This window comes from Zootermopsis nevadensis, unplaced genomic scaffold (assembly GCF_977971745.1).
Source record: "Zootermopsis nevadensis isolate Lab colony 2312 unplaced genomic scaffold, Znev_1.0 Znev_ptg000002l, whole genome shotgun sequence".
Lineage (NCBI taxonomy): Eukaryota > Metazoa > Arthropoda > Insecta > Blattodea > Termopsidae > Zootermopsis > Zootermopsis nevadensis.
The window spans coordinates 8,369,956-8,387,541 of record NW_028259134.1 but is presented as its reverse complement, the minus strand read 5'-3'; the positions used below and the strand labels follow the sequence as shown (position 1 = coordinate 8,387,541).

The window sequence follows — 17,586 nt, the reverse complement described above, 5'->3', positions numbered from 1 at the left end:
CAATTCATTTTCGCTACGTTAAGTGAGACCCCGCTTATATTTGTCTGCCCTGTTATCCAAGTTTAATTCCAGCTATGAATTGCCATTTACATTACAATTAAGTTTGACTTATTCAATTACAAATAACTTGAAATCATTTTCTACAAGCTGCAGTGTCCGATTGGTTAAGGAGTTGGATTTGAAATCCAATGGGTTCTACCCGCACAGGTTCGAATCCTGTCCTCAGCGAAATTTTTTCTTTATTTTTATATTTGCTACTAAACATCATACACGTGAATAAATAACGATCGTTGCTTCAATAGAGGAAAAACTAGTTTTTAATAAATGCGTATTAAGAATCAAACTTATTGTCCCATATTCGAACTATGTTCTAATATTGCTGACTGAAGTATTGTGGTGGTGAGACTACAAGTGAGACATTGCAATACTTGAAGTGTTTAACATGGTAAAATTGTCTTGCAAAATTATATGACTTCCCATTTCTCTGTAACACATGACTATTCTCACGTAATCAAAGTTCACTGCCTGCAAATTAACGTCCATGCGTTTCTGTGATACTCGGCATTGAAACGCAATTGTACGATTACTGTGAAGCGAACGGGTATTACATTAAAAACATTATCCTCATGATAACCAACTGATGTAGGATTTGAGGTTTTCATAGCAGTTGGTCATAATCAACTGCAGTTACTGCATAAGAAATTAACTAAACGATCACAATATTAATTCTCTATTCAATTCAATTATTTATATTGGTGTGCTGCGCCAACAGTCAGATGATAAATAATTTCAGAATAAGGCCTTTAGCCGTAATAAAATTTCGCGGATCACTTCCGGAATGTGAGCGAGCAGACGTTTATCTGCTCCCGCACCAGGAAGTAAAATTCAAACCGAAGCCAATTAATTTACTTCGTCCACAAAATATATTAACTTAATTTACACTGTGCGGTCCAACATAAAGCGCGATGTATCTTGATTCCCTGACCACGGTTCTGAATAGAGATTTGAGCCTGGTGAAAACCATGCCCCTTTCAGCAGCAATAGAGGACACCATGTATCATCTGCAATCTTTGTTGCTATGTCTATTCCGGGCTCAGTGCTACAGCAAAAGAGATACAGGCAGTAAAACATCTTTACTGTAGCAATAAAAATTATTTTTTTGCAACAGTCAACCAGTATGACACACCGCAACAAGGAAAGGTTTGTGCTTAGAAATGTGAGTTATAGGCCTACACCACAGCGCGGTTTCGAAACTCAAATCTTTCCCATTCTTTTATTATACATGTTACCAGCCTTTTTTTCCTCTCTAGTGTATTTATAAGATGAACGTAAATTGACCCGATATCACACGGATGAATATAATCCACACTACATTACCGAGTCAGAATATTAATTTGTTCCTCCATTAAAAAATAACTAAAAAAACACATATTCTTTATTGCGGAATAGGTTATTATAATCCACTCACGGTTAGTCACTGTTTTGGGTTCGCATCGTAATTTGGAATATATAAATTACAGTACACACAAACAAATGACAAGTTTATAGCCTACCTTCTGCTATTGATATTATAATCAGTCAGTCATAGTCGTAGCTGTGGTCCGCTTTGGACAACAGAGCTGTTTTATAAGCGACCCACAATTCATACAACTGTCCTGAGACAAATGCCAAAATACGGGCCATAAAAACGAATAAAATTGAAGTGTTTCTTGCGACAGGCAACAATAAAAAACAAAGTAAAGATTCCTCCTAAGCCCATAAATCCATAGATATACCTTAATATTTATTTTAAAGGTCTTTGTAATTGCAACGGTCCTGAAAACGTTTAATATAAATGTCACTTAATGACATCATTTAATATTTTTAATAAAATTGTAACAAGAGTGAAGTATAATGGGTTGGATAATTACTTATGATAATTATTTTTAAAATGAAGATTTTCTTCAAACAAGGTACACTAGAAAAACAACAATAATAGTATAAATATATTTCTATAACATCAGCTATTGTTGCAAAACAGTAAAAAATTATAAATAAAAATGTCATCTTTCTTGTTTCATCTACAGAGTTCATTCAATATATCTAATATAAATATTGAAGAAAATTATTTAAAATTCAGTGTTTAAGGAGTGACATTTCTTGGCCAGCTCAGTAAATATTAGCTTCTCAATAATAAAGCTGCTTCATGTAGTCAGTGTTATTATTTTCAGAAAATGTCGTGGTTGAAAACCTAGCTGCGTCTTAAGATGTTTTAAGCCTGCAGTCTACGTCACTGAACAGACTACATAATGTACAGTTCCTTGAAACTCTATAAACTGTATGAGCAAATATCAACTGCTTTCAGCGTTAAGAATCTAAGCTATTTGGTGGCCAACCATTTCAAATTCTGCAACGTGAAAAAGCAGCACTTAAAAAATCAAATTAATCCCCTTGAGATAATCTGCACACGATATCGTTTCTACCCAGCGTGACATCTAATGTTGTTTGTAGAAGCTGTTTCGTTTTTTTTATTTCACGAAAACAAGATTTTGTTCGTAAGTAAACTAACAATAACTTCCCTTCCACGTTTTTATCTCAATGTAAACTTTTTATACGACAGGTAAAATTTCATACGCAGGTGCTGAGATCCCGAAGAACACACTCAAAAGCCCCTCCGTGGTACATACATACTTTCTGCACAGTAAGACTGTTGCTTTACTAGAAGGTCAGGTAGACGTCTGTATGAGAAAGCACATCGACCATACAAGGAATCTCTTCGCGTCTTTTGTATATATTTACAGACGCTGAATGTGTCCTGCCAGGTTGCTGTTGTAGTGTTCAGAATGCGGGGATCGCTTGGTTGTTACAAAAGAGCTAGAAGAAGATGAAGTTGCCCATTGCTCCAGGAGGGACCTTAGTAACATCTCCTGATGGGGGGTACGTGCCCATTCATTGTACAACACAGAAGCTAACAACGCACAAAGGTGAGATGACCTTGAAATATGGAAGTCGGAAGATATAAGTTTCAGGTGCAGAAAACTGGAGACAAGATTTACTAGTGTTGTTGATTGCTCAGTAGAAATATACTGCTTATGGAAAATTGGTTCGACTAGTAATTTACCTCCATGTTCTTAGTCACGCATGTGTTTCAAAAACTGATTACTAGAGAGGAAATCAGAGACATGCGAGTTCTTTACCATAATATAATGGTGTTTATGGGAGTGGTAAGCTTTATAGATTAGTAATCTGCTCCACAGGACTATAAGGAAGACGCAAATAGAATTTCTAAAATAATCATAAAGTACACACATCCACTAGACGTGACTCTTCCAATGACGGTTGCTAGTAATATAAACAATTACAAATGACTGGAATAATTTTATACAATTTTATCCTACTACACATATCGCATACTGAAATAGCCTACTAAGAGGACTACTGTACTCCACGGAGTATACATATTATTCAAATCTTTCAATTCCCTGATGATAATTTAGTGTAGATGCAAACCTATTGCTGCATAGGCAATCACATCATAGTAGGCCTATCACATTACATAGTGTTAGAAATTATATTTCTTACTTCAGTTTTGTCACATAGTCATTAGTATTACATTGAATTTAAGCAAAGATAATGTTCTTCGTCATGAGTTCCTATTTTATGTCCTTAATAAAATGTTCTCCAATGCGTCATTTTTTATAAAGCTGATAAAGTTAAGTTCTACCACCTTGAAAAGTGAAGATAAAATGAGTCAATATAAATAAAAATCAAATTCGTCTTATACAGTTTAGTGAAGTAGACACCTAATATCAAATTAAATTTAAATTCTTTCAGTGCATACGGACATATAACATACAAAATGTCGGATCCGCTTCATGCTATGAGTTAATTTTTAGAAATGAGGCATAAACGTTGAAAGCGATTTTAGAAGTGTGGGTTTCTAGGGCGTTTTCAATAGACTCATGTTTTAATTCTCGAGTTTCAGCATAAAATAATTTATATTAGTCCATCGTAAAATCCATTTCACCACAATACAACGTATGAAAACGAATAAAAACAAAAATATTGATGTTTTCATGACGGACCGTATTCATTGTGGAGTCTTCTGGGCACTGCGTGCTGTAGAAGTGATAAAATTACGGGCATGTCGAGGAAAGTTCTTGCCTCCTTCAACTGGACGGAACGGGAGAGCAATTTCAACTTATTTAAGCACCACACCGTAAAGACAGTGCAGCAGATAACTCCACACATTCTTACTATAAGAACTAGGTGCAAGCTAGTTGGCAGAAAGACGTTTCAGATGCTAAACAGGGACAGACAAGAGACTGGGTGGGTCCCGGAGCTGGTCTGGACCTGATGGCGACAAGAAAAATTACTATCCTTGCCAAGAATCAAACCTCAGGTCATCCAGTTGATAACCAGTCACTGTAACACATATGTTTTAGATGAAAGTAGGAACAGTGTATGTATGACATTCACGCAATGAATATTTAGGTCACAGCAGAGCTCTGATAGCTGAAAGAGTTGCATAAAAGTTGAGTTACTTGGTTACAGCGGATAAGCTATCTTTGTAACTCAGCGTCCTCATGCATAGAAATATGAATTAGTTATGCTCATACAGTAAAATAAAACATATTCTAGTACTAATCTTCCGGGTTTATTTGATATTTGAATGTGACAGTCTTCTGGGTTGTTGATCCGTGTGTTCGAGTAGGTTACCGACGTTTCAGAGGCGCTTGGTGCTTCCATCATCAGAGCGATCACCCTATAAATCAAGTATCCGTGTGATATATCCGTAAATATTTGTGTGATTATATCAATTATGAGTTCACACTAACAAGTCAGACGTAAACATGTATATGTCTTTTTTATAACTTTGCAGCTAACTGAAGTGAATTTAAACTGCAGGAAGAATATTTATTCCTGTTTTCAGTACCCATGGGTGTGAAACTTGGTCTCTTAGCCAAAGGGGAGTATGTAGGTATTATAAAAGTTTTTTGGGATAAATATCTGAGGAGAATGTTTGGCCTGAGAAAGACGAAGTAATAGGAGAAACATTAGATATGTGAAACGTAAACATGCATGTGGAAATGAGATGTGCATACAAAATTTTAGTCAGAGGACTTAGAGAGAAAGCATAATACCACTCGGAAGATTTAGATATATTAAAATCGATCTGAGAACAAAGTGCTTGAGGGTTGGATGGAGTGGAATAACCTGGCTGAAGTTACGTTTCAGTGGCAGGAAATTTTTAACATTAAACAAACTATCAGTTTCCATAAAAGAATAGAATCTTTTTATTAGATGAGCAATGTACCAACTTTCAAGAAATGCGTCGATAGTGGAGTTAGTGCAATATGTTCAATTATTAACAAAACGCGTTTGGCACCTCTGTACTACTGTTATTTCAGTTATTCGACGACCCTCTATCATTATATAAAGTCATATAGGAGATGCGGAGGAAAAGCTCCATTCATTCTAAACCTCCGGCCGCCCTAAATCCAGGGAGGACGTCTGGGAAGGTCTGTGTGGGCCTTCGCGCAGATGCATCGCTGTGATGGTGCAGATAAGAACCCCTGCCCGCTAGCCGATCGGCAGGTCGCACATTTCAAAGCTTAGCTTTCATACGCTCTTAATCAAGTAGGTACCGTTAAATGCCCATTAATCAAGTAACGCCCAATATTTTCTTCTATCCAATCAACTATTGGGTCTGTTTCATAGTCCATTGGTATTTTTAGGGTTCAGGCGAAAAGAAATCGCTTCTTAAGACTTGTCTGTAGGTATTTTAGTCTCTCAGTTTAAATATGAACTAAAATATACAGACATTGATTAATCGATCTTTCAGTAGCTTATTTAACTTTATTATTTAAGAAAGCGTAAGTTGAGTTAAAACTATTTAAGGAGACACTCTTGCGTTACAATAGTTCTTTTATTGGAAGCCTTCCAGGACACGCAAAACCGCCAAGAATACATTTGAGAAACGGAAGTAGTTTATTCCTGTTTAATCAAAATTAGTTCACCCAATAACAACAAAGGTAATTTAAATCAGAACATAATGATTCGTACTCTTCCCTCACATATTAATTTTTGGGAAGAAAACAGACAATTTCACTTGAAAACCTAACAAACTTGAATCTGTATTAACGATAATTTATGTGAAAAATGTTGAATTGAACTCGGGGCAGTCCTAGACTCGTTTCCACAAACCGGACAGAATGTATAAGACATCTCTCTGTTAGATCTGAGGTCATGGCGATGATGGTAATGATGTTCTTCTGAGTTTTGGCAACGTGATGATTTGTTAGCATCTACCGATGAGTTTAACATGGTGCCAAGACCCAGAAGCAATCAAGATACGTCCGTAATTTTTAGTTTTCTGACTCTAAGATAAATAAGTGACTCCCGCCATTAATCTTTATTCACAGGACGTGAAGAGTTTATTTTACACGTGACACTTGAGATCTTCACAACGATAAAGATGTCGAAGAAGCTGAAGATGGAGACAGTATGTTCCTATAAAATGCTGGTATCAACGTACGTGTCCAAATGGTGTTACTCTCCAGAAGACAGACATCGAAAAAAAAGAGAATATTTCAGGTTTATTTGGAAAAGCGGCCAACAGCAGCCTCAGAGTTCCTCTGGAGTTGAACACAGAGGAGCGGCCTCTTCGATTCGAGAGTGAGAACACGCCACGGGGAAAAAGGCGATAAAAGGAAGAGGAAAGAGCCAGCTGCTGTTGGCCTCTCTGCCCCAGTCTGATTCCACCTTCTGCGTAATTCCAATATGGTTCTTTGTCAACAACGAAGAAGGACAGCAGTAGGTAGAATTTCTCTGCACTTAACACCAAGGCCAGTAGTGAAAAGGCAACTGAATGCTTCGTTAAGGTTTGCCAATTTGATACGTTAAGATACACGCGCGAGTAGTCTCTTCAGGCAAATACACAGCTGTGAGGCGCTAGAGGTTTTATGATAGCAGTTAATGAAATCCAAAATAAAAGGTGCATTTAATGCTTTTAGATACAATGAAATATACTTCATCATCTAGCGTACAGTTTGTGCAACTTTTTATCTAACTGTATGGATCAAACCCATTCCGAAGAGCCAGGAAATTGTCATTTGGGTTGAAACTTTCCTGCCTTTTTGTGGATCTCGAAGGTTTATTGCAATATTCAGTAATGCCCCCAACGAGAGTTTACCCTGAACCAGCTGAAGTTAGTCCACAACAAATACTGTACCTTTTAGAGACTGGGAAGACGACGAAATTAGTCATGAAAGCAGGTAGCCCGACCGAGATTCGAACCGGATCCCTTATGACACAGTGTTAATTACAGTCCCAGAAAATTGCTTTAAAGTCGTTCCTACGTTATACATCAAGCTTAATTGACACCAGCAGATAAGTTTTCGGGCCACTAAAAAGAGAGAAGAAACTTGAATACATTTCTCTGCCCTAATCCCACAAACTGAATACATATGTATTCCATATTAAATTTCAAAATAAAAGACAGTACTTGAATATAAATAAACGGAAGTTACTTAGTGAACAGAAAATCATAATTATGTACTTTAGGCCTAAGGAAACACGTATGTTTCAGTTCGGAAATAAAGCCCTGCAAACGTTAGACAATAAACTTCACCCTTTCATACGTATCATTCAGCTCAACAGGAAGGGACCAAAATGTTAAACAATGACTAGAAACTTGACCAAACAGGATGCACCCATACGACATGACCCGACGGAATCTGTGCGATGGACTAGCACCTGGCTGCATGTGTGCTTCAAGATAATGCTACATGATGAACGAAGACCCCCTTGATATACGCCATTGTGATGGAACACCGCGCGGACTGGCTGCCTGCCGATGTTGAGTGATGCTTCTGAGAGAGATGAGCCGGTGGGAGGCTGGAGGGGCGAGGAGGGGCATGCGGGCGGACGACCGTCGCGTGGCTCGATCACCAGGTCCTCATTTTATATTCTATTCTCTGTGTACCTACGTACGCAGGTGATGCTGGTTACCTTCCCCCTTCGCCTCTTGTTAGTTAGGGGTGCCTCACCATTTAAACCTTAAATTCATGCAGGATTTCCACGTTTTATTTTTTGTGACCTCGGTCCTGCTGCTGCTGCTAAAAGCTAACCGACAATCTGTCTCTCTCTTGCAAAGCAACTTGAACCGCGTGTACACAATGCGTCAGGCAGGTGATGGCTACAGCGACTATCTGAAGGGACTTGCTAGGTCAGAGCCGTTGGCACTGCCACAGGGAGAATACGCGTTGTGCAGAAGGGAAAAAGGGCGAAGGGGAACAAGAGGGTTGGCTGAAAATTGAATAACCCGAGGGGAAAGTACAGGAGGGCGGAGGGTGAGTAGACAAGCCAGGAAGGCCGGTGTAGGGGTTGTTTTCGGGAGTCAAGGTGGCTCCAAGTGCACAGATTTTTCTGTCGCGTGACCGCCAGCATAGGCACGTGCTGAAACCCCGAGACCCTGTCATTCATGCCTCCACATCTGCTCGGGTAGCACCTCCCCCCCTCCCAACTGCCTCTCTTCGTGTTGCCATTTTTCAAGTAGGATACAGGTACGCACAATTATTCAATTCTTAAAGACTTCCAGAGCTTTGTTGCATAGGCCTGTCTAATCAAACAAAAATTGTATCGTTCCTTGTTTTTGAAGTAATAACACCATAAATGGGCCTGTGTGTTGTCTGGGTTTCAGGGTCTTTATCTGTAAACTTTGCACAATTATTAATATGTCTGAATATAGCAGTTTTCTGGGTCATCAACACCCTGATGATGGAAGCAGCGAGGACCTCTGAAACGTTGGTAAACTTGTACCACACTACACGGCGCTACAAACCAGAAGACAGCCATCTTCGGACTTACCGCCGTGGAAACCTCTAATCCTGATGCACGTGGCATGTAGCTCGCATGGAAGCTATGTTACATAAGTGGGCTGGATTCATACAACTCAGGGTAGGGATCAGTCACGAGCTCCAGTGAATGTAGTTATGAATTTTTGTGTTCATAAGAGACGGGAAATGTATTAGTAGTCAAGCGACTATTAGTTTTTTAGTGGGTGATTACTGGCTTCAGCCCTCGTTTCACAACTCGATTCTATTAAGTTTGGTGGAGAGTGGTAAAATGAAGGCCAAATATACACTTGAATTCTGGTTTAAATATAACAAAAGTACGTGACCTATAACACCTTTGGGTACGATTAAATAAATACTAAATTTGAATAAAATGCCGGAGACAACATTTATAGTAACTAATATGACTAATGGTAATTAATACTTTATTTTACATAGACCTATATTTTCTTTGCGTAATGACTAACCAGTACCGAGTTATTTATTATGTGTTTCTAGTTTAATGCTAATTTGTAATACTGTGTACGCCTAATAAGATATTATAATTAGCATACTGATTTTTTAAAACATCCGTGCGAAATTAAAACCACGTTATATACAGGCTTATGTCTACTACGAAACTGCTGGAATGGTTTCTTCATATTTTTACTTAGGGTTCACTAACAACTGCTCTTAAACTTTGAATGGTAACTAGCTACAGTGACAATTAGTCGCTCCTCTACAAAGATTGAAGCCAACTAAGAGGACAGGAGGTTGAGTGCAGTGGCCACGGGTGTTCTCCTTCTACTCCTTAGTTATTCACTATACTGACAGAAATATTTAGATTATAAGGTTAGAAGGAACAATTATATTAAAATAAAACAAAATGAAAAAAAACTTTGGACCATTAGATAAGAATGCCTGGTGTTAGAGGCTTCATCTCTGAAACGTGACTTGGATGACCCTGCAGTGAAGATAATTTAGTTTTAAATAAAGATTAATATTTCGAAAAATAAAGCACTAGTAAAAAAATAGGAGTCTTTTTACAGTGGCCTAAACGTAGTTGAAAATTTAATGTTAAAATGAATCTTGCTAGAAACAGATTTTAGGGAATCTTATCTGATTTAACTGGTTAGGGGAAAATGTTGATGTTTCGAGACCACGAGGACGAATCAAAAGTAAATGCACTAGCCGAATAGCCATCAACTGCCCAATCAAGATTTTGTACGAGGTTACTTTCAATTCTATATTTATTCTAGTCTGTCACATTAATCGAACAACTAAGGCAGTTCAAACAGATATAAAAATTCAAAATTTATCAACAAGAAAGGCAACATTCTTTCATCTCCTTGCTGTGTAAAATATGGGCCTGCGCACAGCCAGTCTGGTCTTGACGTTATAAAGGGACGCGTTATATACGGTACAGGCACTCTCCGTGTTCGCTAAAGATAACTTTCTGAGTCGATCATGGACTACGATAGACCCATGTAGTGTATGTGCTCTTTTAATTAATTATTTGCAATTGTTGCTTCTTTTGGGAGGCAAACGTACGCGGAAAATACAAAAAAAAGCAAAGAATATTTTGATTAATGTTAAAGTTCACGAGATGTTACTGGTACAACCAATGATGCGAACCGTATCGAGTGTGAGTGTTTTAGGTGCTAAGAAGCTGAGTAATGTTCGTGAAAACATTCCACGGATATTTCGTAGAAAATTTGTGTTAAAACAATATTTTAAGTTCGATCGCGTATAGCGAATTCGCGAATGTGGTAGAGATGAGTGTCCAGAGAAGTGATCTGATTTGAAGACCTCCTCTTAGAGACTGCTTTCCTGATCACAAGCTGAGAATTGCTAGAAGTAGCGGTTCAGAGCACAAGAGGGAGTCGCGCTGGTAGAATCGTCATAACTCACAATGGATGCATCAGATGGCACTGCTAGCACCTTCACGACAAACAAGATGGTTTATTGAACAAAACAAACCCGACGGGCACAGTTACGCAATTATATTACTTTGTGCGACACAAAAGACGTGACCCTGGGGACCAATTGCGTCCAGATTTTATTTGTTTCTGTGCTGGGGCATGGACACCCCGAGGGAAGTCATGGATTTTGAACATTCATAGGAAATTATAATTAAATTTATATCATGAGCATTAGAATAATTAGATAAAGGATGCAGAAATGTACGGGATATGTAGCAACTACATGTAGCTGAGAACAGGGACTAGTGGTGAACACGGAAACGTCTAAACTAAGCGAGTATTGGCATATCAAGGACTTACCAGAATTCTTTAAAACAGACGAATCTGGATAATGTTTGTATTTCACTTCAATGCGGTTAAATCAGTAAAGGTAAGTGTTGCGTAGCAAAAGGTGGAAATAAAGTTCTCGTTGGAACACGTAATGAAAATAATTACTTCGGTATGACACCAGGGTTGAAATATCAGATAAATATATTCTGAAGATGCAAAATGATTTACAATAGCTTGGGACAGAGTCCAAATGATACTTATTGTTCACGGACAGTATTGAGACGTAGCGAACTGATAGGTGCTGTATGATGTGTAACATATGAAGTGTCATTATTCCTTTGCAGTACAAATTTCATTCAAACAAGATTAAAAATTTATGTTCCAACCTCAAATAAAACACGATTTCCCATTTACAAAGATCAGATGGTTCTTGAAGCTGGGGGAATGTAGAAGGTCCGTTTCCTTTCTTTGTGGTTTATATACTGACGCTGTCAAAAATGCAATCGATGATAAAATGATTAATAAATAATGATTTGGAGGGGATGTGGAAGGAAGCGATCGTGTCATAATTTAACGTTCTATTCCAGCATTTCGTGACGGGACTGAGGAAAACCACACACAGTCCAGTCAAAACAGCCGAGATTTGAACCACAGACTTCCTGAATACTAACCAGAAGTGCTAACCACTCGTCCGAGACACTGGATAATGAAACAATCGCTTCTGAGGGTCACAAAAAACCCATAAATATGGGTCTGTCCTATGGGAAAAATTACGCAGCTGAATATCAGAGTAGGTGGTACATACGAGTGAATCAATCACAGCTTTAGAGAGGGAGACAACTTTAATTGTTCAGTGTTAAGATTTCTGCAGATGCGAATATGTCTGTTTCAAATAAGTTGCGTATCTGTGTATCACCAAGCATGCACATGCAGAAAAGGGTTCATTACGATGCATCCCTATCAGCGACATGACAGGAAGTGATGACAGTTTTGCGAGGAAATGGCAGACCGCCATATTGCACAACCATTGACCCAAACAAGAATAAGCGACCGGGAAGAATCGATGTCTTCATCTTCAAATGTGAGTCTCGAGGTTTCAGATTTCAAGCCCAACCATCTGTCTGTGTGCCCGTCCGTCCAACTTCCTGTCTTTCTGTCTGTCTCCCTGTTTGTCACCTTACATCCGGTGAGAGTCGACACTCTTCTTTCACGCCATCTATTATCTCATCGAAACTGTTTGCTCCAGCCGTCATGTCTTGTTCCCTACACCCAGTTACACAACTTTGAATTAGCATGGAGTAGGCAATTCAGTCTTCAGTATGAGTAACAGCTTATTCCGCTGTTATATTCGTTAAACTGCATGAATGTACAAACGCCACTGTGCACGAAGCGACGACTTCGGATGAACATAATTTAAAGATAATCATCATCCGAAATTAAAAATTTATGAACTATGGATTAAGCTTATGCAAATTTGTAATCATACAGAAATACGTGTGCTTGGATTCAAAGTATGTTGGAGACAATGAATAATTGTAACAGTTCTGTGCCAATGTGAAGCAGAGCCCGGATAATACTTAAAGAAAAACGAAAAATAAAGTTTTCTGTCTTAGTTTCGAAATTCAGGGGTAATCCGTACACTGTAACACAGCAGAACCGACAATATGAAATGCGTACAGGAAGCTATTAGTCGCTCAGTAAGTCAAGAAATTCTCGGCCCTTTCATGGAATCCAGAGATTATTTACGAGCTCGAAAGAGGCCGCTACTGGTCCCTATCCTGAGCAGGATAAATCTCGTCTCCACCCTGTCGCCACATTTCTTTGAAATCCTTTCTAACATTATCCTTCCATCTGCGCCAAGATCTACCAACTGGTCTCTTCCTGTTCAGTAATCAGAAACAATGCATGTTCCTCGGAATGAACAGTGAGTATTTCCCTAAGCAATATTAAAAATCATTTCTGACCCAGACGTTTTCTTTCAGGTAGGAACTACATTTTCAGTGTTATTTAGATGAGCTTCATGTTTCGAAGTTTACGATTGCATACACTAATCTTGATTTATGTGAGCGGACAGTGAAGTACTCTACAGAGACCCAAACAGAAACGGATTAGTTGCATGACGTAAGATATCATACGAATAATCCCATTAAAATATTAGGACCTACGAGGGAACAGGATACAGGATGCTGGAGACAGTTGCATAATGTGGTACTTCAACGTTTGTACTCGTGATTTTCTCTAGATACTATTAAGGCGATTAATTCTAGGAACGTAGGATAGGTGTTGCAGGTAGAACGAACAAAAACTTAGAAATGCACGCGAAACCCATAAATACATTGTATGGATAAAATTAAGTTCAAGCAGGTGGTGCATAATTACTGATGTTCTTTAAAGTGTTAGGTTCGTGATAAAAACTGCTCTCCAACTACCAATAACATAAACTTTCAGTAGAATCTATTAGATCGTTAATGGCGTAGATAAATAAAGCAATCGGAATTCCTGCTCGAAAGTCGAAGTAGCCCACACACGAGACAAGATACCATCATTGTGGTCAAACAAAAGACTAAGCTTGTGACCACAGACGCGTATTACCACTTTTTTGGCTTAACGTCCTGACAAAGATGAGGCTATATTTCAATCATATTTATTGTTTGAAGTTAAACGTTAGGAGGTGGTGTTAGCATTTTGGCAATAGTGGTGTCCTGCTCTGTCGTAGGACGCTCAACTCAGCAGGCGAGATGCCGGTGGTCTGCTGCCAACAAAACAATTATCGCAGCAAACCGCCTCCATGTCAAACACGTACCTTAAATCCTTTCTACTGAAACTAATCGCGATTCAAGTCCAACACACAGAACTCAGTTTACGAGACAATAATTACCTGGACCATGACATTATAAGGACGAACATTGCTCAATTTTGATATTTTGAGTTCCATAAAAGGAGAGGAATTCATTGTCGCCTCTTATCTTTTTAAACATGACACCCAACAAGCGAGTTATTTTCTTTAAAGAGAATTTATTTCTTCAGCTTAATATCCATCTATTAGTCTAATGAAATAACAATTAGAATTCACAACCGAGTTTCTCTTTAATTTGCATAATCTTCTGATTCTATAGGACTTCTCAAGCAGTATAGCCAGAGGAAAATCAGAGCTGAACTGGCTTAACGCACTTCATTACTTTAGATTACTGACTATAATTAAATAACTCTGAGGCAAGAATAATTTTGGAGAAGAAAATTGTCACTCATCTTTTCAAGAAATCCCCCTTCTTTTATGGAATCAAAAGTTTTCTTTTTGTATTCAGAGCAGTTCTCCACTTATCCCTGCCCTCATTAAGGCGAAAACATTCCTGAATATCATGCATTTCTTTCAAAATTATTTCAACATTATCCTCCCATCTTCGGTTCCAGTTTCCTTACTAAATTTTGTACACGTGTGCCACAAGAGTTTTTTACTATAGGCGTACGTTACATTCTGCATGAATCGAAGCCAAATTTAAAAAAAATAAACGTTGCATGAGGCACTGTTCAACGTTTAAGGAGCTAACTTTCTAATCCAATACTGCAATTCCCGCGTGCAACACAAGATTTATCTCTGTGTGGCCTTAAGACCTTTTAACAAAAATGGCGTTAGCAGGAAGGTATTATACGATCATGTGAACACAACAATAAAACTTCACATGCCATAAAGGATGCAAGTAGCCTGACGAGCGTCTGTGCATACGTATGATCGTCTGCGCATGCGCGTCACTAATCTAACATAACCTAACCTAACTTTAACCAACCTAGTCCAATATAAACGACGTAACAAAATTCTGCTAAATCTGAACTCTAGCTGCTGAGCATTGCTCGTGGTCTTATGCGCATGCGTGAGTATCAAACTGTGCAATTCTAAGGCGTGAACCGAATATATTCTGACCCTGATGACTCTACAAGAAAAATTGTAGCATATTACTATTGACATCAGTGAGTAAGCAGTTGAAATATCAAACACACTACCTTTAAGGGCAAGCCTGTTTACCTTGTAAGCGTATATACCATGTGGAATCACTCGGCATCGGATAGTATCAAAATTCGTATTCATATTAGTACTGATTATTATTCTTTTACGACAAATGAGTTACTGAAATTACCATTAATTCTACATTGCTCGCTGTTCAAAAGCTATAATCAATTCTAGTCACACAAATAGAGTACAGTTAATTTAACGTTATGCTGGAGGCTGTAACTACAAGGCTACAGCAGGTTACCGATCCAAAGATGTTCTCTGTGACAGGTATAATCCAATTCGCTCTGGTTTTAGCGACAATCATCTGACGTCTTTCTGTCTGTCACCATAGCCTCTGGTCGGGACACAGAGTAAAGAATTTCTGAATGAAAAAAGAATAGAAAAATAAAGGGAAATGCCGAGGAAGACTAAAATGCCCACACTTGTTTCCAGCACAACGGAGTATGAATGGAGGCAAAACTCGATGAGAACAATGTGGAGTAGCGCCATCGGACACAAAACCTTCACTTGAATGGATTCCAGTTCAGCTTAAGACTTGGCATTTACTCAAAGAAAATCTTTGGCTACTATTCGTTTACAAAACGTTAAGCGATTAGAGTTCGCTTACGTCCTAACTCTTGCTGCAGAATCAATAGACAGAACATAACGAAATAATTACGATACACAAAGTTTCTCATACAAACCTTCAAACAAACTTAGGAGTACAAATAATATGATTTAAACCGATAGCCTATATTTATATAAAGATATTTTTGGACTGCGAAGGGTCTAGGTGTATATGGGAGAATAATATTAAAATGTATATTAAAGAAATAGTCTCGATTGGTATCAACTGATTTAGTCTAACAAAGTTTTACACCAAATATTTGATGTCTCGTCTAGGTTTTTAAGTGGTGTTTTCGCTTCGAGTTTTCCTACGGAAACTTCGTACCCATACATCCTGTCCACATGCCTGATACATCGTCCTCCATTTGACAAACCTAGTAATGTCTGATGACGAGCACATCTTACAATTGTTACATCTGACAGATGAACATGGCGAAGCTAACAGGACTATTGTTTTCACTTGTAGCTATAAACGCGCCTAAAATTATTAAAGTGTTGTGTACAGCCCGATATTATATCTGCATAAAAATTACAATAAACATGTTTTAATGTCTCCTGCAATTGTTAGGCTGGGTGCATGCATCTACAGACTTAACACGTACTCCGAATCACTGTTGAAGGCTAGTACAGCTCATAATAATGATCCAACATTAATCAGACATGATGAAAACGCATGGCGCGTGGTAAAATTAAGAGCGATTCCGATTTATTAATTTTCCTATTTTCATAAGCCTTAAAACGTCTTCGAATATTTCCATTCAAGTAATTAATAACACATTATAGTTTTCATAATTAATTGTAAGTTGGAAAGTTATTTAAAATTCTGGTACTTCATGGAATTATTTTACTCTTCAATATTCATCTACTTCGAGCTACAGTTGTATCGACAGACTTCGTAAATCTCCTATTCCTCTCAGGCATAAACCATCTTGCGAAAATCTTTCGATCACGGCGATAAAACCCACAATGTTTTGGGAATTTGGCGCTTGCGATTTCCAGCGCTGACATCAACGTTGAAACCTTGGGCCAGACAGCAGTGAATACACTAAATGAAACAATTCTAATTTCCAACACGAAAAAAAAAAGAACACGGGGCTGTGTTTCTATGAAACCTAAAAACAAGATTCCAGTTAACCCAGTATAAAATGTAACCATAATTGTTTGCAAATTCGGATATAGCCAAGCACGAAAATTCAGCGACCAGCCCTTCCTATTATATAATACGCGACGCGAATCAGACAGGCTATAAATTATTTTTGACAGCTAGTGGTCATGTTAATTCTGCTGAATGTTTATGTTCTTATACCAGAGGAGTTGTAAGTTAATAAGTTTGATGTCTATTCAGTTCCACCGATTATACGGGACTGCCAACATGCTAAACAAATCTAATCACAACTGGAGAACTAATTTTCAACTAATTTAAAACTTGAATGACAGGCGAAGCATTTATTCAGATCAGAAATAGAGCCGAATATTTATACTGCAATTATTTGCTTGCCACACCGTATTAATTTAAATATGGTGTATAATGATAAGGTGGATGTGGCATCAGGAAGGAGACGCTTCACACTGCGCATCTTACACTTAACACTTCAGGTATTTTGTTGTAACAAATAAAATCACATATTTCGAACGTTCGGCAAATTAACAGAATATTCTTATTGAGGATTCTCATAGTTTTCTGAGGTTTATCCAGGCGAAGATAAGACCGTGCAACTTACAACGACTGCATCCTTCAAAATCCTTCCCCACTGAAAATTCATGATCACATCTCATTTCAAGTTATGTGAAAACAATATTCTAAATTAAAACATGAAAGCACAGCAAAATTTTACCTTATTTGTGCGTTCGCATGTAGATCTTAATGCAAACTGTTCGTCATTGTTAGATTTGTAACACTAGC

At 38.1% G+C, this 17,586-nt stretch overlaps 1 long non-coding RNA gene and 1 other non-coding gene across 2 annotated transcripts in view; one reads left to right on the top strand and one right to left on the bottom strand.

Moving 5' to 3' along the window:
• LOC147875058 (uncharacterized) overlaps positions 1-17,586 on the bottom strand; it is a 256,461-nt gene that overhangs the window by 20,826 nt on the left and 218,049 nt on the right. The window lies entirely within an intron of this gene.
• Positions 147-228, top strand: TRNAS-UGA (transfer RNA serine (anticodon UGA)). Its single transcript has one exon. It is a non-coding gene; the product is annotated as a tRNA-Ser (tRNA).